This window comes from Phyllostomus discolor, chromosome 3 (genome assembly GCF_004126475.2).
Source record: "Phyllostomus discolor isolate MPI-MPIP mPhyDis1 chromosome 3, mPhyDis1.pri.v3, whole genome shotgun sequence".
Lineage (NCBI taxonomy): Eukaryota > Metazoa > Chordata > Mammalia > Chiroptera > Phyllostomidae > Phyllostomus > Phyllostomus discolor.
The window spans coordinates 77,495,025-77,518,276 of record NC_040905.2 but is presented as its reverse complement, the minus strand read 5'-3'; the positions used below and the strand labels follow the sequence as shown (position 1 = coordinate 77,518,276).

The window sequence follows — 23,252 nt, the reverse complement described above, 5'->3', positions numbered from 1 at the left end:
TGCAGGGGGAAAGGAGTATAAGGGGACTAAATGGTAATGGAAAAAATACAAAAAAAAAGACAGGCATGTTTGGAAGCAGCCCTTACCCAGGCAGTTCTCATGTTGTAATATGGAATATACATGTCAAATACAAATACAAAATTATTGTCTGTACCCAAGAATTACCTTCCTTCCCCTGAAAAAATATGATTTTAAATGTTCTGTGCTATAAAACTAGCATTTTGCTTTTTGGGGGAAGGAATGTATATAAGCAACTAGTAATGAACAATTATCCACATGTACAAAGTCTGTCACTTACAATACATTTTGCTTTACCTGCAGTATTTAAAAATGCCAATGAGATTGAACTTTTCTCATTTGTTTAGTTGTGAATTATGTGTCAAAAACTGTGAAGGAACTGAGATATTCCTCTGCATTTAAGCTACCTTATTTAATGGAGGCTGTTAAAAGACCCAAGGCTCAGACCAGTGACAAAAGAGAGTTTATTTCTAGTAGCAAAAGCAGTAGCCAGAGTATCAGTATTTTTGCACTGGGTTTGGAGCTATAATTCCAAAATGACAGGGAGAGGGCCAGCTGGATGATACCTGCACAAAAACTGGTTTGCATTTCAGGAGAGGAATACTGAGTTTAAGGAACCCAAATCTTTTCTAATGATAGTGAGCATACCTGCCCTTAGATTTGGAGGAAGAGGTTATAGCCCATAGACATCCTAGAGGCAATGCTATGGAACAAAGGGCAGTCAGTGACTCACTAACAGGATACCCAGAAGAGACCCAGGAAGAATTATCTCCCAGCAGTCTAGTTACATCCTTTTTCCATCTATCTCTGGGGTCTCAGTTTTTTTGCTAATTAGTTTGTATTAGCATTTTATATAATGATGGAATGTTAATCCACTTTTCTCTCTGCTGTCAATATCTTTCCACTTTCTGCTTTAGAGATGTACATTTTTAACTTGTAGATGTTTAAAATTGTATACCATTTAATCTGACCAACTTTTCATTTATGATCTTATTTGTCATACTTCCCCCATCTTTCCCTATCCCTACATTTTTTCTTTACGATCTCTTCCCAAATTCTGCTTTTCTTTTTTTAAAATATATTTTATTGACTATGGTATTACAGTTGTCCCATTTTTTTCTCTCCTTTATTCCCCACTGCCCTGTACCCCACCTCCCACCAGCTTTCCCCCACCTTGGTTCATGTCCATGGGTCATACATATAAGTTCTTTGGCTTCTCTATTTCCTATGCTATTCTTAACCTCCTCCTGTCTATTTTGTATTTACCATTTATGCTTCTTATTCCCTGTACCTTTTCCCCCATTGTCCTGCCTCCCTACCCCTACTGATAACCCTCTATGTGATCTCTATTTCTGTGAATCTGTTCTTGTTCTAGTTGCTTGCTTAGTTTGTTTTGTTTTTGATTTTTTAGGTCCAGTTGTTGATAGTTGTGAGTTTGTTGTCATTTTACTGTTCATATTGACCGTCTTCCTTTTCTTAAGTAAGTCCCTTTAACATTTGATATAATAATGTCTTCATGATGATGAGCTCCTTTAACTTGACCTTATATGGGTAGCACTTTATCTGTCCTTCCATTCTAAATGATAGCTTTGCTGGATAGAATAATCTTGGATGCAGGTCCTTGGTTTTCATGACTCTGAATACTTCTTTCCAGCCCTTTCTTGCCTGCAAGGTTTCTTTTGAAAAATCAGCTGATAGTCTTCTGGGAACTCCTTTGTAGGTAACTGTCTCCTCTTCCCTTCCTGCTTTTCAGATTCTCTCCTCTTTAATCTTGGGTAACATAATTATGATGTGCCCTGGTGTGTGCTTCCTTGTGTCCAACTTCTTTGGGACTCTCTGAGCTTCCTGAACTTCCTGGAAGTCTATTTCCTTTGCCAGATTGAGGGAGTTCTTCATTATTTTTTCAAGTAAGTTTTTCATTTCTTTTTTTTTTAAGATTTTATTTATTTATTTATTTTTAGAGAGGGAAGGGAGGGAGGGAGGGAGAGAGAGAGAGAGAGAGAGAGAGAGAGAGAGAGAGAGAGAGAGAGGCATCAATGTGTGGTTGCTGAGGGTTATGGCCTGCAACCCAGGAATGTACCCTGGCTGGGAATCGAACCTGGGACACTAGTTTTTCATTTCTTGCTCTTCCTCTGCTCCTTCTGGCATCCCTATGATTCAGATGCTGGAAAGTTTCAAGTTGTCCCAGAGGTTCCTAAGACTGTCCTCATTTTTTTGAATTCTTGTTTCTTCATTCTGTTCTGGTTGAATGTTTATTTCTCACTTCTGCTCCAAACTGTTGATCTGAGCCCCAGTTTCCTTGCCTTCGCTGTTGGTTCCCTGTACATTTCTCTTCATTTCACTTTGTGTAGTCTTCACTTTTTCCTTCATTTTGGGACCATACTCAACCATTTCTGTAAGCATCCTGACTACCAGTGTTTTGAAGTCAGCATCTGATAGATTGGTTACCTCCTCATCACTTATTTCTATTTTTGGAGCTTTGATCTGTTGTTTCATTAGGGCCATGTTGTTTTCTCTCAGTGTAGGTGTTATGTGATAAGGAGTGGAGCCTTAGGTATTCATCAGGGTGGGGGAACCCAGGTCTTTGTATTGTGGCACTGTATGAGGGGGAGGGGTCTGAGAGGGAACAATGCCACAGCTTGGCCCTCAGCCAGTTTTCAGCCACTTCCTTCACTACCCACAAACAAATTGGATCCTCCTGGTGTTGATTCCCGGGCAGGTGGGTTTGTGTATGTTCTAGGACCCTATAGGTCTCTCCAACAAACTCGCCCATGAGGCTTGGAGTTTCTCCTGCCACTGCAACACCCACAGGTTTTTATAGCCAGAGATTTTGAGGCATTATTTCCCTGCACTAGAACCCTGGGTTGTGCAGTCTGTCTCCTTCTCCAGTCGTTCCTCCTGGTTATCCGCATGCAAATGTGGTACCGTCAGGTCCACCAGCCACCACCTTGTCACACATCCTCTCTGCCCCAGCTACTCATCTCCTCCCCTCCTACCAGTCTAGATGAATGTTTCTTCTTTAACTCCTTGGTTGTCAGACTTCCATACAGTTCAATTTTCTGGGTTCTGGGTTTTTTTAAAAAATTTGTTGTTGTCCTCCTTTTGGTTATGTGAGGAGGCAAAGTATATCTACCTATACCTTCATCTTGGCTGAAAGTCCAAAGTCCACTTTTCTCACCTAAGATCAAAAGGCTTTAACTGAAAGTGATATTATCTTATTTGAATAATTCACCACACTTTCTTCACTTTGGTGTTCCTTGTCCCCCTCATCTTTCTCTACCTTACAGAGCTCCTATCTTCATCAATGTCTCCCTCCCCAATTCTAAACTATGTAAACCTTGCATAGACTGTACCATTCTAGTAATACGAGAGAGGCAGTGCTGGAAGGAATAAAGTAGAACATCCATTACCACTTATAGCTAGTTTTCTCTTGGAGGCTCTTAAATTATTAGAATATAAACATTTCTCCAAGCTCAAGCTGATGATTATTACACTCAAAATTTAATTATTAAAATTAACTTAAAATATTCATTTATGAGAATGCTATATATTCTCTACCTTAAAGTTATCATTTCTTGAGGCTATTTCATAGTTTTTTTTTAAGATTTTATTTATTTATTTTTAGAGAGGGAAGGGAGGGAGATAGAGAAAGAGAAAGAAACATCAATGTGTGGTTGCTGGGGGTTATGGCCTGCAACCAAGGCATGTACACATCGCTGGCTGGGGATCGAACCTGCAACACTTTGGTTTTCAGCCCGCCCTCAATCCACTGAGTTATGCCAGCCCGGGTTATTTCATAGTTTTAATTTTCAAAAGTAGCCCATATACATGTTCTTCTTTATTATTGAAAAATTACCATATGATTTATTTTTTAGGCAAAGAGAAACTGCACAACAATTACTCTGAGCCATGATGTTCAAGAACTGGATGTTTCTGAAATTCTGGCTACACAGATTTATATTTGGATAGATAATGATACAGAAATGAAAACCAAAGTGTACTGTTATACTTGTTTTTATTCAGTGCCACTGCAACTTGAATGTTGATTCCACAGAACTATAACTTTCAAAAGACTTTTTTATCTTAACTATTTTTCATTATTTTATTGTATTATTTTTCCATTACCATTTAGTGCCCTTATACCCCCTCTCCCCCATGATCACCACACTGCTGTCTATGTCCACTAGTCCTTTTTCCTTTTTGCTCAATCCCTTTACCACCTGACCTTTTCCATCCAGTAGTTGTCACGTGCTCTCTATCTCTGAGCCTGTCTCTATTTTTCTTATTAGTTCAGTTTGTTCATTAGATTCCACATATGAGTGAAATTCTATGGTACTTGTCTTTTTCTGACTGGTTTATTTCACTTAGCATAATGTTCTCCAGATCCACCATGCTGTCACAAAGGATAAAATTTCTTTTTTATGGCCAAGTAGTATTCCATTGTATAAATATCCCATAGTTGTTTTATCCACTCATATACTGATAGACACTTCAGTTCCTTCCAAATCTTGCTGATTATAAATAATGCTACAGTGAACATAGGGGTGTTCATGTTCTTTTGAATTAGTGTTTTAGGCTTCTTTGGATATGTTTCCAGAAGTGGGATCACTGAGTCGAAAGACAGATCCACTTTTAATTTTTTGAGGTGTCTCCATATTCCAGAGTAGTTGCACAGTCTGCATTCACACCAACAGTACAAAAGGGTTCTTCTTTCTCCACATCCTCACCAGCACTTGTTGTTTGTTGATTTATTGGTGATAGACATTCTGACAGGTGTGAGATGGTATCTCATTGTGGTTTTAGTTTGCATTTCTCTGATGACTAGTGACATTAAGCATCTTTTCACATGTCCATTGGCCATCTGTATGTCCTCTTTGGAGAAGTGTCTATTCAGGTCATTTTTTAATTGGATTGTTTGCTTTTTGCTGTTGAGTTTTGTAATTACTTTATAAATTTTGGATATTAACTCCTTATCAGATGTGTTGCTAAATATATTCTCCATCCATTCATTGCCTTTTTATTTTTGATATTTTCCTTTGCTGTGAGAAAACTTTTTAGTACGATGTGGTCACATTTGTTAATAAACAAACATACAAAAAGTATTTTGTATGTTTCCTTTGCCTGGGAAGATATATTAGATAAATATTGCTATGAGCAATGTCCAAGCTTTGCTGCTTATGTTTTCTTGTAGGATTTTAATGTCAAGAAATCAATTGCATTTTTATATGCCAACAATGAACTAACAAAAAGGGAAATTAAGAAAACAATTCCATTCACAACTGCTTCAAAAATAATAAAATTCCTAGGAATAATTCTAACCAAGGATGTAAAAGACCTCTACTCAGAATATTATAAGACACTGGAGAAAGGCATTGAAAAGAAGATACAAATAAGCAGAAGCACCTACCATGTTCATGGATAGGAAGCATTAACATCATTAAAATGTCCATATTACCCAAAGCAACCTACAGATTCAACACAATTCTTATCAAGATTCCAGTGACATATTTCACAAAACTAGAACCAATATTTCAAAAATTTATATGGAACCACAAAAGGACCTGCGTAGCAAGGTCATAGCAACAGTGATCCTGAGAAAGAAGAACAAAGTTAGAGAAATCATGCTAATATCAAACTATACTATAAGGCCATAGTAATCAAAACAGCATGGTACTAGTATAAAAACAGACACATAGATCAATGGAACAGAATAGAGAGCCCAGAAATAAACCCACACCTTTATTCATATTAATAGTCAGTTAATATTCAACAGAGGAAGCAAGCACATACAACAGGCTAAAGATAGTTTATTCAATAAATGAGGTGGGAAAATTGAACAGATACATACAGAAAAATGAAATTAGACCACTTTCTTATACTACTCACAAGAATAAATTCAAAATATGTTAAAGACTCAAAGATTTTTTAAAGAAATATTCATAGATTAGAAGATAAGTGGAAGCTGACATGCGAAAGAGTAAAGAAGTGGGTGTTAGCAGCTCTACAGAGGGTAATAGAGGGTTAAAAGAGAAAGAGTGAAAGGATCTGAAATTATTCACCTATGAAGTTATTATCTGAATTAGAAGTTAAGAGCTGAGGACAATTAATTTTAAAGGGAAACATAAAGTCATATGCTAGAGCTTTCAGGTACAATAGAAGAAAAAAATGGGCTGCTTTCATTCTCACTGACATTGCTTTGTGGGTCAGAAGATGTCTTGGTTATACATGCTCCTGATGATTCAACAGCTGTGCAAGGTACAACTCCATATACACATAGCAGTCCTGGCACTCCAGTCAACATGCCATGGCTCAGTAGTACACAGACTGGCAGAGGAGCATCTGCGGTATGTAAAGCTAAATATATCTGTATGTAAACATCCTATTTTTTCCTCTAGCTTAACAGATAAAGGATGATTTAATCAACATGATCTAAAAATTCTTAACTTTTTAGTAAGTCATAGTTGCTGAAAACTGTAAATTTTGATTATGAAGAATATGTTTTCATTGTTTAAAGATAAAAAATACTTTAAATAAATAGTTTAAAATGCAAAGAGCTGTATATTAAGTAATAATTATTTGGAACTTACTGGTCCAAATCAGCAAGCTGTAGCTTATGCATTAAATTGTACCTGGCATCTGTTTTTGTATAGATAACATACTAAGAATAGTGTTAGCATTTTTCAGTGGTTGAAACAAAATCAAAAGAAGAATGGTATTTCATCACATGAAAATTATATGAAATTCAAATTTCAGTATCTATAAAGTTTTATTGAAATATAGCCATAATCCTTAATTCATATTTTGCCTATGAATGCTTTAATGCTAGAAAGGCAGAACTGAGTATAATATGAGTATATGAGACAAAGACTATATGTGCATAAGGCCAAAAATATTTATTATCTTGTCCTTTGCAAAAAAATTTGCTAACCTCTAATCTACATAGTATCTTTTAGTAGATATCAACTAACAACTATGCTCATATTAACTATGACTTTTTTTAACTCTGAGACAAATATATTCTTCTTTTCTTTGAACAAAGGAAAACAATGTAGGAAACTTTGCTTAAACAAAGTTTGTAATATACTTTGCTTAAACAAACTTTAAGCAAAGTATAAAATGCATATAAACTGAATCAGAATTTTTCTGTAGTAATAGAAGATCTTCTGGAGCCCAAATTACCAAAGATGTGATCCAAATTTAAACCTCCATGAGATTTTTTTCATTGTTACTTACAGTATAGGAATTGATACATAGAATTGAAGAAACCCAGCACCTTAATTCTCTCAGTGGCTTCCTAGATGGTAGAGTTTTTGTTTGTTTGTCTGTTGTTTGTTTTTTCAGTTTTTGAAATCCTGTGGAATTCTTTCTTAGGCTAAAAAGATTTTTTTTTCACTAATTAATGAGGGTGATTATCTAACTAAAGGCTGACTCATCCTTAATAATATCTAATAATATTTTATACTGAATGAAGTTCCTTTATTGTACCTATCACCTTATTATTCTTTGAGATGTTTGTTCTAGCTATTACAATCACTCCTACTTCTCATTCTTTAGTTGAAGCTTGAGGCAAAGGTCAAGTGATTTAATTCAGGTCACTATACAAATTGCTGGCAAAGCTTGTATTAGAGCCCTCCATTCTGTTAGCTCATTGATTCCAGATAGGAGCATTTTAAAATGAAGTTGAAGAATTTGAAAAGCAATCTAGTAATTATTCAAATGAATGACTTGGTCATTAATAGTTATTCTTTTCAATTGACATCTATTAAAATTCATTTGTAAAACCTACTGATATAATCACCGTTTACAGGGAAACTTAAATATATGAAATATATGAAGAGAAATAATAGGCACTTTTTTTCCAACTCAAGTTTCTGAGAACACAGTACGGTTCTTTCTGTAACACCTTCCTTTGCTGATCTTTCTGCCTCTACACTTGCCTCCTCTGTTCTGTACACAACAACCAGAGTTGCTGCTTTCCAAAGCATCATTCGGTTTGTCACTCCCCTGCACTTTCAGATTTCCCAGTACAGCTTGAAAAAAAATACAAGTCCTTACTAACATGACTGCTAAGGCCCTCTGTGATTTAACCTCTGCCGGTCTCTGGCAGCCTCATCTCCCTTCATCACATACCTGATTCTCTTTGCTCTACTTACAGTGGCCTTTTTTCTGTCACTGGAACACACCAAGCTCATTGCCATGTCAGAGCTATGCCTTGCATTCTGCTTAAAATGCTCTTTTCCTGGCTTACCTTTCAGATCTTAACTCAAATTCCCTTGCTTACCTAGTGAAGGCATCTGCCCCTCCCTACTCTACCCACAGCCACCCTGTGTCATTGTATTTTATCATCTTTGTAGCTTTTATCGGTTTTGAAACTACCTGGTTTTTGGATGTCTTTTTTATACCCTCTAGGATGTAAGCCCTTTGAGAGGTTACTTTACACCTGCCTTATACACTGATCATCTCTAACTAAAATAGCATTTAGTGTATAGTAGGTGCTCAGAAAATGTTTTATACTCCAAAGCATTATAATATGGAAATAACTATTGTCATTCTTCTTGGGACTGGATTTTCTTTTTATCTAAAGAAGGACATATTTTCAGCTAGGGTCATTATAATTTGTAAACTTAAGTATATAGATTCCCTCACTCCATAGTCAAGAAAAATACACCAATATAATGTGTTCTTTTTTATATGGGTCTTCTAAAATAATTAATGACTTTTTCCCTTTATAATATTTTACATATGCTTTCAGAAACATTTTTAAAGCTGTGTTTGTACAATTTTTTATTCAGCATTTTCCTTTGATACTTTAGTCAGAAAATATCATTTAGTTAGAAAAAAAAGATAAAAGAAAGAACAGGAATCTTTAGGCATTTCTTTATTAAGAGGAACAAGACATGTAAACATAAAATTTACTAAACAAAAGTAACATTCAGCAGGTTTTCATTTTTTGTGGAGAATTGATAAACTATTTTCTTAATCCCATTATTTGATTGAACTGTGTATACTAATGAAAAAAGAACACTTGTTATAACCAGCTTCTGCTTTATTGGCATATTATCAGTATCTCCGTATGACTGACTTCCAGTGTTCCTATCCCTCAGCAGTTCTGCTACATACTCTCTTCCCTCCCTATCAAACCCACACTTTCCTCACTACTTTAGGCTAATTGAACAATTTAAAACTGAAAACAACAACAAAAATTGTACCTGAGACTGATACTATAAACTTAGGGTAACATATACCTGCAGTTATGGTGCCATAAATAGGAAATGTTATATAAATTTAAATTATTTTAATTTCACATATATATTTATTTGACAGACTTTGTAAATCATTCAAAACATGATTTACCAACAAGTAAACAAACAATTCCAAAGTATCAATTAAAAATTATACAATTTTTCATTTATGTCATTTTTCCCCAACATGCTTCTGCTTATCTTTATAGTCTAATACTATTCAGGATTTTCCCAATAAATTTAATGGGATCAAAAAAGAATTAGCAAGAAAAGAGGTAAGAGTAAATAGTCAAGGTGAATTTGTTCCCTAGAGCCTGGTCAGTGACCCAGAGAACATATGTGCACTTACATGTAAGAGAGCTGAGCTACTAAACTTAATTTCTGTGTTTAGTGTTTTTACCATTCATAATAGCAATTATGGAATCACATATAGATAGATAGATACATAAATATTATGAATATTTATGAATATTCATGATACATGATACATGAATTTCTTGTCACAAGTAAATTTTTAATATTACTATTATAACTAAAAAGAATGATTTCCTTCATTAACAGATGATTAAGAAAGCCATTAATAATATCAGAAGAATGACTTCTCATCCCACTCTTCCTTGCTGTAAGTTAATAATTACTTGCCATTATTGACTGCAGACTGGTACAACCATTATGGAAAACAGTATGGAACTTCCTCAGGAAACTAAAAATGGATCTGCCTTTTGACCCAGCAATTCCACTGCTGGGACTGTATCCTAAGAACCCTGAAACACCAATCCAAAAGAACCTATGCACCCCGATGTTCATAGCAGCACAATTTACAATAGCCAAGTGCTGGAAGCAACCTAGGTGCCCATCAGTAAATGAATGGATCAAAAAACTATGGTACATCTATACAATGGAATTCTATGCAGCAGAAAGAAAGAAGGAGCTCATACCCTTTGCAACAGCATGGCTGGAGCTGGAAAGCATTATGCCAAGCGAAATAAGCCAGGAAATGAAAGACAAATACCATACAATCTCAGCTTTATCAGGAACCTAAACAACAAAACAAAGAAACAAGCAAAACATAACCAAAAACACTGAAATAGAGGACAGGCTGGCAGTGGCCAGAGGGTAGAGGGGAGGGAATTTCAGGGGGGAATGGGACGGGTTTATAGGAACAAATATAAAGGACACATGGACAAAAACTAGGGGGGGTGGAAATGGGAGGGAGGTGGAGAGGGATGGGTGGGTGAGCCAGAATGGGAGTAAAGGACAGAAAACTGTACTTGAACAATGATTAAAATAAATTTTTTTAAAAAATAGTCAACATTTATCTTACTTTTTTTGTAGAGAATGTTTGCTACCAAATAATATTTTTATTTCAATATTGGATAAATACAGAAAAAGAAATTTCCCTGGATTAATAGAGAAGTCCAATTTATGTAGTAACTTTTTAGCATTTTGACTACATATTTTTGTTAGAACTTTTTTTATATTATTTTTTTTCTTGTATTGATTCTAGAGAGAAGGGAAGGGAGGGAGAAAGAGAGGGAGAGAAACATTGATTAGTTTCCTCTTGCACACACCCTGACTGGGGGCTGAACTCACAACCCAGGCATGTGCCCCAACCAGGAATCAAACCGGCAACCTTTCAGTTGGTGGGAGGACACCCAACCAACTGAGCCACCCCAGCCCAGATAGCACATTTTATTTTTTAACATTTCAAGACTCTTTACACAATGTTAAGTTGTAGTTGGTAATTACTGTTTTAATAATAGGATTACTCCATTTTTTATTACATAAACCTGAACATATCTTGGTCATTTATTGTTTCAACATAACCAGTTTGTATTTTATTAATATTTTTTGTTCCTTTAATAAAGAACTTAATTGGGAATTTATGGAAAGCATTGAAGTATTGAAGCAGAAAAACAATATTAGAGATAATTTTAAAATTAATTGGTGGGTTGGAATTAATATTCATATTGGCATGTGAGTATTCCAAGTTTTTTAAATATTTTTAAGTTGTCTTGTGTGTTGTGACTGTTCAAGGTGTGACAGGTTGACACATGTAATAGCACACAGTAGGGAGTCCCTGCTGGCTTAAGTGCTGGAGGCAAACAAAGCTGGTTTCCAGTCACAAAACTATGTAATGTAGCATGATTATGCACATGCGAGCCCACTTCATATTATGAGAACAGTTTATCGGACCCAGTCTCAAGGCTATGAGAACACTGGTTATCAGGCCCCTCCAAAGCTGTTGTAACACTGCTTCCCTTAGTTACCCAGACACCTGAGGGAGGAAGCCATAGTGCCTCCAATTACCCTATATTCTACCATACAGTAACAAAAATAGAGCATGCTTAAAATTAATAACCTATAAAAATTTTACTACTTTCAGCCCTGGCTGCTGTGGCTCAGTGGACTGAGCGCTGGTCTATGAACCCAAGGGTTGCTGGTTCAATTCCCAGTCAGGGCACATCCCTGGGTTGTGGGCCAGGTCCCCAGTAAGGGGTGTGCAAGAAGCAACCACACATTGATGTTTCTCTCCCTCATTTTCTCCTTCCCTTACCCTCTCTAAAAATAAATAAATAAAATCTTTAAAAACAACAAAAAACCATTTTACCACTTTTGGGGGAGATATTTTGATAAAATACAATTGACAAAACCAATGTTCTTTTCGACTTAATTATTATAAGCATCTATTATCAAAATGGTATATATGTCCAATAAAAGGGTTTAAGAGAACCACATATTTAAAATGAAGAGCGTAATTTCTATTATTTATACTAAAGAAATAAAATATAAAAACTAATCTGCTTTTACTAATTTGAATTTATCCAACACTAGAAGTATGTTTTGTATCCACAAATCTAATGTTAAGTGAAAACTAAGAATCAGTCACAAAGCACAGAGAGCAAGGAGTCAAATGTGTTTTATACACAAAGCTTAAATAATGTTACTCCCACAGCAAGAAACATTTGGCATTACATATAAATCTATCCCACCTCTATGCACTAGGGTTTGGAAGTGTCCTTAGATATGGAAGTGACTTAGTTTCTCATCCCCATAGCATGTTCTGACAGGTGACTAGTTTATAGAAAATATTCTCTACCTTAATTTCATACATTTAAATAAAGAGATCCCTAGTTTTGAAGGCAATTTATGGACTTATTTTCAGAGATATTAAGTTACATCAAATCATTTCTGTCTTGGAATAAGTATTTGCCCTCTTCAGAGAGGCAGCATAGCTGGCAGATAAGAGAGTTTAAAAGTTAAAAGCTAATTAAATTAATCACTGGATTTTTTTCAGTATATCTTTTCATGTCATGTACAAGTCCCACAGATAATAATTTAGTTCAACAAGAACCACTTTTATGTAGTGGAAATATTTTAGGACAGGATTTTTAAAAATTTTACCCTGAACTTCAGATACTTCATAATAGTTTCTTCATTTGGAGTAAGTATTTAAAAAATCTTAGCCACAAGAAATCACTACTTTTTGACTTCTACCCTAGGGAAATTTTTAGAAGTTAGGCTAATGGGTTAGATTAAAATAGAAATGAGAGTTTTAAAAGGACTTCCTTTTTAAAAACATGAACTTATTAAAGTTGTTACCATTATAGTTAACCTGTTTCTTACCTCTTGGATGCAGCACTCTGAAATCTACTCAAAATATGGTCAAGTACCAGGTAGCAAGTAACATCTGAGAACTTCTTAGAAGGGCAGCTTATTGACTCTACTTCAAACCTACCAAATCACCATCTGCATTTTAACCAGACACTCTGATGATGCATACACACGTTAAAGCCTTGAGAAGCACTGCTAGAGAATGGGACATTAACAAACTATAGCCTAGGCACCTGTTTTGTAAACAAAGTTTTATTGAAATACAGCTATTCTACTTTCTATGACTACTATTCTACTGTAGCAGCAGAGTTCAAGGGAACAAAGACTTTATACTTGGCAAACCTAAAATATTTACTATATGGTCCTTTAAAAAAAATCTGCCAGCCCTGCTCTAGAATGTCTCTTAATGTTTTCACTTCCCATAATCCTACTTTCCTCAAACTGCCTTTCTCTGCTCCTGATTTAACACTAGCACTCTGTGTTTTCAATCTTTTTTTTTTCAATTACAGTTGACATATAATATTAGTTTCAGGTATAGACTCCAGTAGTTAGACATCATATAACTTACCAAGTGATCATCCCAATAAATCTCATACCCATCTGACAGTATACATAGTTATCAGAATATTATTGACTGTATTTCCTATGCAGTACTTTACATCCCCATGACCATTCTGTAACAATCAATTGAGATAACTCACTACCTTCAGACCAGCCCCCATGACTCTTCTGTGACAACCAATTTGTACCTGTTAATTCCTTCACCTTTCTCACCCATCCCACCAATACCCCTCCCACCTGGCAACAGTCTGAATGTTCTGTGAGTCTGTGTCTGTTCTGCTTGTTCATTTATTTTGTTTTTTTAGATTCAGTTGTTGATAGATGTGTATTTATTCCCATTTTATTGGTTGTATTTTTTATCTTTTTATCTTTTTCTTCTTTTTAAAAAAGACCCTTTAACATTTCAGGCAATACTGTTTGTGGGGTGATAAATTCCTTTAGCTCTTTCTTATCTGAGAAACTCTTTATCTGTTCTTCAAATCTAAATGATAGGTTTGCTGGGTAGAGTGATCTTGGTTATAGGTCCTTGTTTTTCATCACTTTGAATATTTCTTATCAATTCCTTTTGGCCTGCAAAATTTCTATTGAGAAATCAGCTAACAGCATATAATTTCTTAGATACCAATTAGCAACATTATTTACTTTTTAATGGAAAATTAAGGGGATTTAACCTAGAAGCCTTTAGAATTCTACTATGCTTGCAGTTGTATAACCCATCAGTATCCATTGTGTCCTCACGCTTTTCCACTTTGGTTGTAAGTTTTATATTGTTCCAAACTAATTCTATACCTCAACCCTTATTTCTCTAATGCATCCTTCATATTGCCAACAGTTATATAACAAATAACATATATAATTATACTATGGCTGAGATCATATTACTATTTTCAAGAACTCTTCAAGGCTCCTTATTGTATCTAGAAGCCCAAATTCCTAAGCAAAGCACTCAAGACCTTCTACAATCTGAATTAATTTTACAGATTAACACTCATTATAACCTTCCACATAGACTATCTTAAGGCACAACAAATTATTCTTCATTACCTGCCCAAGTCACCTTACTGTGGATTCACCTTAACCATGATGGAGCCAAATTACACAACACCTGAGCATGTTATCTCCCTTAGCAGGGAAGTGTACTAGGGTAATTGGAACAGATGGCCTGTACCATATCACAATAATGCTGATCCACTTTCAAGTATGAATAAAAATGGGCTGCCTCCTGCCTGTCTCTGTAATTCATCATGTTCTGGCTCCCACTCCAGTATCATCAAGGAGGTGCCCCAAGGCTGTGACAGTTTGTATTTCTCTGCTCATTTGATAGCAGATGGGGTTAAGGGTGATTAAAAAAAGGAATTGCTATTAAGAAATAATGTTAAAATGTTCTCAAGTGAGACCTGTGTATAGTCAGAAGTGGGCCTACTTCCAAGACACATGTGTGAGCGTGGGTATTATTTCTCTTTTAATTTGAGGTCATTTGGTCTGGCACTTCCTACCCCCATAGAGCAGTAATGCTTTTACTCACCAAGTGACCCAATGTGTAGAGTAGGGGTCTCATGGAGGGGAAGCAGAGAAGCAAACCTCAGAGGAGTCAAAGGCTTTCATGAGTTGGTTAAATATGCCATACTCCATAAATGTCTCAAATTCAGTGGAATGTGATAGAAAGTTCTGGTCTCTCCCCCAGCAAATTCTCAGTTATTCTGAGTTCCTGGAGAAAGCAGAGACCTCCCCATTTATCTCTCTCTGTCTTTTATTCCTGCCCATCTCCAGGCACGTGAGGTGGCCTGTAGAACAAGTCACAACACACAATAGGGTGACTGGGAGTAAGGACAGAAAAGGGACCACACGGATGCACAAGTGTGAGTTCCCATGTCCTAGCCATGGGTGTGCTTCCGTGATAAATGGTGTCCCACAGGTCTCCTGGGAGGGGAGGCATTTGGGGGGACTCTTGGGGCAATTCCCTGTGGAGGCCTATTACCCTCCACCCCATCCTCTGCCCCCAGTGGTGACTGGAGCAGAATCTCTCCCTTCAGTCGCCAGCAGCTAGAGCAGTTCAGTGAAGCCAACATGACTATGGACAAGGGTATCAAACCCTGAGTGTATCACAGGGGCGTGAATCACAGTACCCCCACGTTTACCGCCTGAACCGGGAGGGTTGGTGGGCCATGGGCACACACAGGCTGACCCCACCAGGTGCACCTAGCTAGGGGTGCAAAACTGAGCCTTGTCTGCCCGGGTGCTGAGGCCCGGCTGGGTCTTCACACTCGCCGGAACTCACGCTGAATTAGCACCTCCCTCCCCCAGCTGTGCCGAGGCCCGAGCACTGCGCTTCACTTGTGTATGTTTACTTTTTAGACAAGAAATTTGGTCTTCAACATAGGAAAGAACTGAAAACGCAAAAGAAAACCAGATCTATTGGTAAAAATGAACTTGTTCTTAGAACTAAAATCCTGAGCGTAAGCGGGTCTGCAATCTGCGGCTCCGGAGCCCTGGCCTTCTTCCACTTGACCTCTGTGCCCATTAAAATTCAATTATTTTCTCCCTCCAGACTTCGGATGAAGCTAGTGACGATGTGCTGCTCGTACTGGACCAGATTCCATAGCCTGTCTTCCCACCACTGAACGGCAGAGGTTGAGGGGCCACTGTGTAAGTCTGTGAGAATATTAAGTTCACCTGGCTGGCGTAGCTCAGTGGATTGAGCGCAGGCTGGGAACTAAAGTGTCCCAGGTTCGATTCCCAGCCAGGGTACATTCCTGGGTTGCAGGCCATAACCCCCAGCAACCGCACATTGATGTCTCTCTCTCTCTCTCTCCCCCCCTCTCTCTCCCCCCTCCCTTCCCTCCCTAAAAATGGATGAATAAAATCTTTTAAAAAATCCATTAAACAACAGAAATTTATAAAAAAAAAAAAAAAGAATATTAAGTTCAGAGCCCAGTTCTGTCTCAGCACCAGTGTGGCACAGAGCTGTGCTGGGCTCGGTGGTGTGCTCTGTGTGGGCCCAGCTCACTGTCAGCATGTCCTTTCCTGGAGTCTCTGCCACCTTCCTCAGTCCTTTAGCTAGATGCTCTCTGGTTTCTCTCAGAATCAGATTCCTCTCCCCCCATGCTCTGTGTTGAAGCTTCACATAACTGAGTGGTTTTCAGGGCAAAGTGGCAAGAGAAAAAATAAGCCAGATTTCCGCAAAATTATGGAGCACAGGAGCCAATTTTCCAAGTCCTCACCAGAGATGGGGGATTTTTTGGCATTTTAGGAGCTTATGCCCAGCCCATGGCTGCAGCTTCAGGATAAGAGCAGGACCAGGAGAGAAGAAGAGGGAAGAGGTCCCAGTAGACCCCCACTGTGGCTCCAACAGGCCCCCTGTCTAGTCCTCTCTGCATCATTCCCATCCTGCCCATGGAGCAGTGCTGAGACTCACCGCCTTTAGGGCAAAGCTGAGATCAAGGAGGGAAAACCAATCAGCTCACAGATGTGCTGGTGGTTCATCAAGTTCTGACTCCCTGCCCCAGTCTGCCTGCTGCTGCCTCCAGTCCAGAGTGCGCAGTCACCAGCCATTTATATTTTGTCCTGAGCTCGAGCTTGTCTTCAGTGGGGGGATGGCCGGCTGTGGACCTGCTCCATCCTGGTGGCTCCAGAATGATGTGTTCTCATTTTTTAAGAAGAAAGGGAAGGAAGAAAGTGAATGTGGACAGGAAGCAGACTTTCTTTAGAAAGAAGCGGACAGTGTTTTCTTTTCTCATAGTCCTTTGAAGTGCTATGCTAGCTGGCAGGAGGTACCTTTTGTTCCTCCCTCTGGCTATTCTTCCTGAACAATGCAGACAGAGTTGACTGCACAGATATGGGAACAAGAGCGTGGTCAAATCACAGGGTGATCTTTAAAAAGTATAAACCAGATCATGTCATCTCACGCCTTTTCCTCAGTGGTTCTATAACATTTCCAACCCACCCCAGGGCTCTTTATCCACCAGCCCTCTCTCCCCTGCACCCCAGCCAGCCTGACTCTCTCTGTCTGAGGGCACTTGCTGTCCCTTTGGGAGTGGCTTCCCTAGTTTCCATGTGGCCAGCTCTGTCTCAACAGCCAAGTCTGAATTTAAAAATGACAAGATCTTGGGAAGCCCTTCCCAGACTCTGGTTGGGAGTCAGTGCAGAGGTCCCAGCCCAGCACTGTGGAGTAGCATGTGACAAGAGATCGCAGATGTAAGACAGGTCACAGAGATAACATGGCAACAGTCTCAGCTCAGCCAGGTGGGCCAAGGTAGTAACCAGGTGTTGTCGAAAGTGGGAAGAGGGCATGAGACTAGCTTAGAGATGCTATGGAAAGGAATCAACATGAGTTTCTGGCTTTGAAGCTGGAGGAAGGGACCACAGGCCAAGATAGAGGGTGGCCTCTGGAAGCTGAGAGTTCCTTTGGCAGGGACACAGAAACAAACTCTTCTGTCAGGAGTGGATTCTGCCAGCACCTCCTGAGCAGGGGATAGGGACTCCTGAAGCCTTTGGAGAGGAGCGCAATCCAATGAGCCCACTTCAGGTTTCTGACCCATGTCACCTACAATCACACACTTTGTGGTCTAGGCCACTGCGTTTGAGGTCATTCATTAGGGTAGCAATAGAAAACCATGTAGTCCCTATCAATCCCTAGCCACATCACCTAAGTCTGTTTTCTTCATGGCTCTTAGTATCTTCTGAAACAGTGGTTTTTTTTTTTAATTCTATTTTATTATTGTGCTATTACAGTTGTCCCAATTTTCCACATTTGTCCCCCTCCACTCAGCATCCCTACTCCTACAAGCAACCCCCCAACCATTGTTCATGGGTCATTTGGCTACTCCGTTTCCTATAATGTACTTTATACCCCTGTGGCTATTCTGTAACTACCTATTTGTACTTCTTAATCCCTTTTCCTTTTCACCCATTCCCCATAGCTCCTTCCATCTGGCAACCATCAAAATTCTCTGTATCCTTGATTCTGTCTCTGTTCTCCTTGTTTGCTTAGTTTGTTTTTTAGATTCAACTGTTGATAGTTCTATCTGTTGCCATTTTATTGTTCATAGTTTTGATTTTCTTTTTCTTAAATGAGTCCCTTTAACATTTCATATAATAATGGTGTGGTGATGATGAACTCCTTTAGTTTTTTTCTTGTCTGGGAAGCTCTTTATCTGCCCTTCAATTCTAAGTGATATCTTTACTCGGTAGAGCAATCTTGGCTGTAGGTCTCAGCTTTTCATTAATTTGAATATTTCTTGCCAATTCTGTAGAGCCTGAAAAGTGTCTTTTGAGAAAATCAGCAAACAGTCTTATGGGAATTCCCCTGCAGGTAAATAACTGCTTTTTTTCTTGCTACTTTTAAGGTTCTTTCTTTATCTTTAACCTTTGGCATTTTAATTGTGATGTATCTTAGAGTGAGCCTCTTTGCATCCATCTTTTTTGGGACTCTGTGATTACTGGAATTGCATGTCTACTTCCTTCACCAAATTAGGGAAGTTTTCTTTCATTATTTTTTCAAATAGATTTCCAATTTCTTGCTCTTTCTCTTCTCCTTCTGGCACCCCTATTGTGTGAATGTCAGTAATCCCAGAGGCAACTATCCTCGTTTTTTTGGATTCTTTTTTCTTCTTGTTGTTCTAATTGGTTGGTTTTTGCCTCCCTATATTCCAAATAGCTGATTTGATTCTTGGCTTCATCCACTCTACTCTTAATTCCCTGTAAACTGTTCTTCCTTTCAATTAGTGTATCCTTCATTTCTGACTGGATCGTTTTATGCTGTTGAGGGCCTCACTAAGTCCATTGAGTGTCCTTACAACCAGTGTTTTGTATTCTGCATCTGATAGATTACTTGTCTCCATTTTATATAGTTCTTTTCCTAGAGTTTTGATCTGTTCTTTCATTTGGGCCACATTTCTTTGTCTCCTCATTTTGGCAGCCTCCCTTTGTTTGTTTCTATGTAGTGGGTAGAGCTGCTATGACTCCTGTCTTGGTAATGTGGCCTAATGTACCAGGCATCATGTAGGGTCCAGTGGCACAGCCTCCCCTATCACCTAAGCTGGTTACTTGAGGTGCATCCTTCCTGTGGTCTGAGTACAACTTCCTCTTGTAGTTGAGCTTTGGTTGCTGCTGGAAGGTCAATGGGAAGGATTTACCCAGGCCAGTCAGCAGCAAGGACTGGCTGTAACCACTGACCACATACCTCTGCCCTCCATGGAGGCCCAGCTGTGCAGGGGCAGGATAGTTGCACTCCAATGTGGTCTGTAGCTGTCCACTGGGTACTCAGACACTTGGATTTCCTGAGTGGTGCAGGCCAAGGTCAACCTCCACCTGTGTTTTGCCTGAGGCCATCCAGCCTGAGCTGTGAAGCAATCTGAGATGACTGTGACTTGTGGCAGGCTTGGAGATTCCCAGGTGAAGCCAAGCTGTGAATCTAAGCTGACTCCTATTAGTGCCAGGCCTGGGGCCACTTAGCAAGAGGTACAGGGGCTAGGGGCTCACTGACACTGACTGTTGATTGTTTGAGAGGATATAGGAAATTGTGAAGCATGAGCCTAAACCAGCCATTCATATTGAAAAGCAGCTTGGGTGGGTCCATAATTAGGGTGGAATGGAGTCTCTGGGGATCTCCAGGGTGGGGCAAACAGTGTTAGCCAGGTTAATGGATTCTCAGATATGGCACCAGCCTGCTGGCTGTGTGTCCTTGTTGGGTAGGATACAGAAAATGGGAATTGACCTCTACCTACCTTTCTGTGTGGCAGAAAGCTTATCCCAGCTCTCACCTTGGTGCCAGACACTTCAGTGTCTCCCTGTATGCCACTGGTGACTTTCAGGCTGCTACCTGCTTGCTGGAGTTCAGAGGGGGTGAGTCTGAGTAAGTCTGTTGTTGGTTCTTTAAGATAACTGCTTGGAACTCCAGAAGTTTCTTTCACCAACTCAATCCCTGCTGGTTTTTGCAGCCAGAATTATGGAAACTTATATTCTTGGCACTGGAACCCTGGGCTGGAGGGTCTGGTTTGGGGCTGGAGCTCCTCACTCCTAAGATATCTCTACCAAACTTTTATTCACCACATGTGGATGTGGGACCAGCCTATTCTGTATCTTGGCCCCTCTCACCAGTCTGGATAGAGTGATTTCTTTAATTCCATAGTAGTTGGACTTCCATCAACTTGATTTCTGATTCAACTTGATTTCTGATTGTTCTATATTGTAGTTGTAATTTTGATGTAGTTGTACAAGGAGGTGAGCCGTGTTTATATATGCTGCCATCTTGGTTGGAAGTCTCTCCATGTGTGTCTGAAGTAAAGTGTTGTTCTTGGTCACCTGCCTTCCAGACTGTCTCACCAACTGAAAGGTAACCTGTGAAGCCCTGTCCCTGTGTCCCAGATCCAGCAAGTGCCAGCACATTGCATTGAATGAGTTTGGGAGTAAAGGGGGTCTTTTCTGATTTCATAAAATTATATTTTTTAATAAAACTGATTCATTTACATATAAATACATATGATTTCTTAAACCTTTTTAGGACATCCCAATTAAATTTGTGAATGAAAAAAATCTTTTTTTTGTCAAATCCTGTGGTCTTAGAGAGTATTATGCTAAGTAAAATAAGTCAGAAGAGAAAAACAAATACCATATGATTTCACTTATATGTAGAACCTAAAGAGTAAAATAAACAAATAAAATGTAAACAGACTCATAGGTACAGAGAATAGACTGATGGTTTCCAGAGGGGTGGGGAAGTTGGGGGAAGGGGTGGAAAAGGTGAAGCGATTGAGAAATGCAGATTGGTAGTCACAAAATTGTCCTGAGATGTAAAGGATAGCATTGGGAATATAGTCAATAATATTGTAATAAATAAGTAAGGTGCCAGGTGGATGCTTGAAATACTGGGGCTACCACTTTGTAAAGTATATGATTGTCTAACCACTACTACTGTACACCTGAAACTAATACAAAATAATAGTGGATGCAAACTATAGTTGAAAAATAAAATATTAAATTAAAAAAATAAGGATCCCATTCATTGAAAAGACTTGGAGAGGTAGGCACATGTGCTCAGTCTGACATCTTGTTCTAATCTTTTAGTTGTACACCAAGAAAAGATGAAGGTTCAAAATAGTCAAAAGACAGAGTTGCTAAAAATCTTCACATAGAAACTCTCCAGGAAATTTTCCTCTTTTGGAAATCTCTGACCCTGAAATTTGCCAGTGGGCTCTGTGAACCATCATCTGTAATGTTAATTTTTCTGTTGAATACCTCAAGCTATGGGTCATAGACCAGAGGAGATAGATTTTTATATAATCCTAATGGATTAATGGCTCAAAATCAAATCCTGGCAGAGTATCAAAGACTCGCAACAGAAATGCAAGGGTAAAAGTTCCCTCTCTAGAAAATATATGACTTTGGGCTTGTTTTTTTTTTCTTTTAAAGATGTTGAATATATTTATCATATTCTTTTCATCTAAGAAACCAAAAGAAAACCACATGATGCCAAAGTAAGAACTAAAGCCTCCAAAGAATACAGAATAATTTTGGAAGCAATAAAAATCTGCTTTAAAAGATCTGCTTGTTTTAAAGAGCAGTGAAATGACCTGCTGCTACACATCAAATTCTCAAATCTAGTCACAGGCATTCTGTTTTCTGTTTAAAACCTTGTGTGAGAGCCTAAGCAAATGTTTTTTGTTCAGCTGGTTTGTGCCTTGAGCTGCCTCTGTTCTGACAGCATTTCACCTATTTGAATTGGTGGGAAGGTTTCTTGCCACAAACTTGACACTCAAGGCTGGATGTCAGCAACATTGTACAGCAGAGATTTTTTTAGCCTTTGGCTTCCCAGTTTGGAAAGTCTTTCTCTTCATCCTCTGTCTCCTAACTATTAAGAGTTTTCCTGTCCTTAGCCCTGGCTGGTGTAGCTCAGTGGATTGAACATGGGCCTGCAAAGCAAAGGGTCATCAGTTCAATTCCCAGTCAGGCCACAGGCCTGGGTTGTGGGCCAGGTCCCCAGTCAGGGGTGTGTGAGAACCAACCACACATTGATGTTTTTCTCCCTCTCTACATCCTTCCCTTCCCATCTCTCTAAAAATAAATAAATAAAAACTTTCTGATTCTTTATTATTATTAGACTTAAGTGAAAATGACTGACAATAGCTTAAACATTTACTCCTTTCTGAAATACTTGCATTTGAACATGGATGCTATAACTGTGGAATCCTGGTGTCAGAGAAGGTGAGGAGCAGGCGAAGCAGGACTCTGGGCACCAGGGTCCCTGAGTACATGGGGGGTATCCTCCTTCACCTGCTTGCCTAGGTGCCGCTTTATCTTCTTACCAGGTATCTCATCCTGCTGCAGTCAGTAGCATATTTTTATGTCCCCCTGGTTCAGAGAAGCAAGAGTCAGCAAGCTTTGTGTAGTAACTGCTTAAATATGAGCTCCTCAGGGGTATACAGGGGAGTGAAGTGGTGGGAGCAGATGGGACTCTGGCTCCTCCCCCACCCTCTTCTTCAACCAAAGTGACTCTTTGTTTTTCCTTCTTTTTTTCCCCCAGTGTAAAATGTTTGAGAAAAGGGTTCTGTCACCAAAATAAAGATGGAAAACAAAACAGATAAAGCTCTCTGGAATGGAAAGCTCTGTGTTCTAATTCCTGCTTGATGCGGACCCTGGATCGTGAGGTCCACATCATTATGGATGAAATGAGACATTCACGCGGACTACCTAGTCCAGTGGAGGAAAAGGGACAGCATGGCTTTTCTCTCAAGGAAAGCAAAACCCTCCCCTTGCTCTAGTGAGCTTTTATTGTCTTACTGGACACTTTACAAGAAGGTCCTCATTAACTATGCACAG

The 23,252-nt window shown here is 38.8% G+C and overlaps 1 long non-coding RNA gene across 1 annotated transcript; it reads left to right on the top strand.

Annotated features, from left to right (window-relative positions):
• Positions 1–6,219: 6,219 nt before the first annotated feature.
• On the top strand, positions 6,220–23,052 carry LOC118499516. The gene is made up of 3 exons (XR_004902013.1): positions 6,220–6,362; positions 9,822–9,882; positions 22,957–23,052. It is a non-coding gene; the product is annotated as an uncharacterized LOC118499516 (long non-coding RNA).
• The last annotated feature ends 200 nt before the right edge of the window (positions 23,053–23,252 follow it).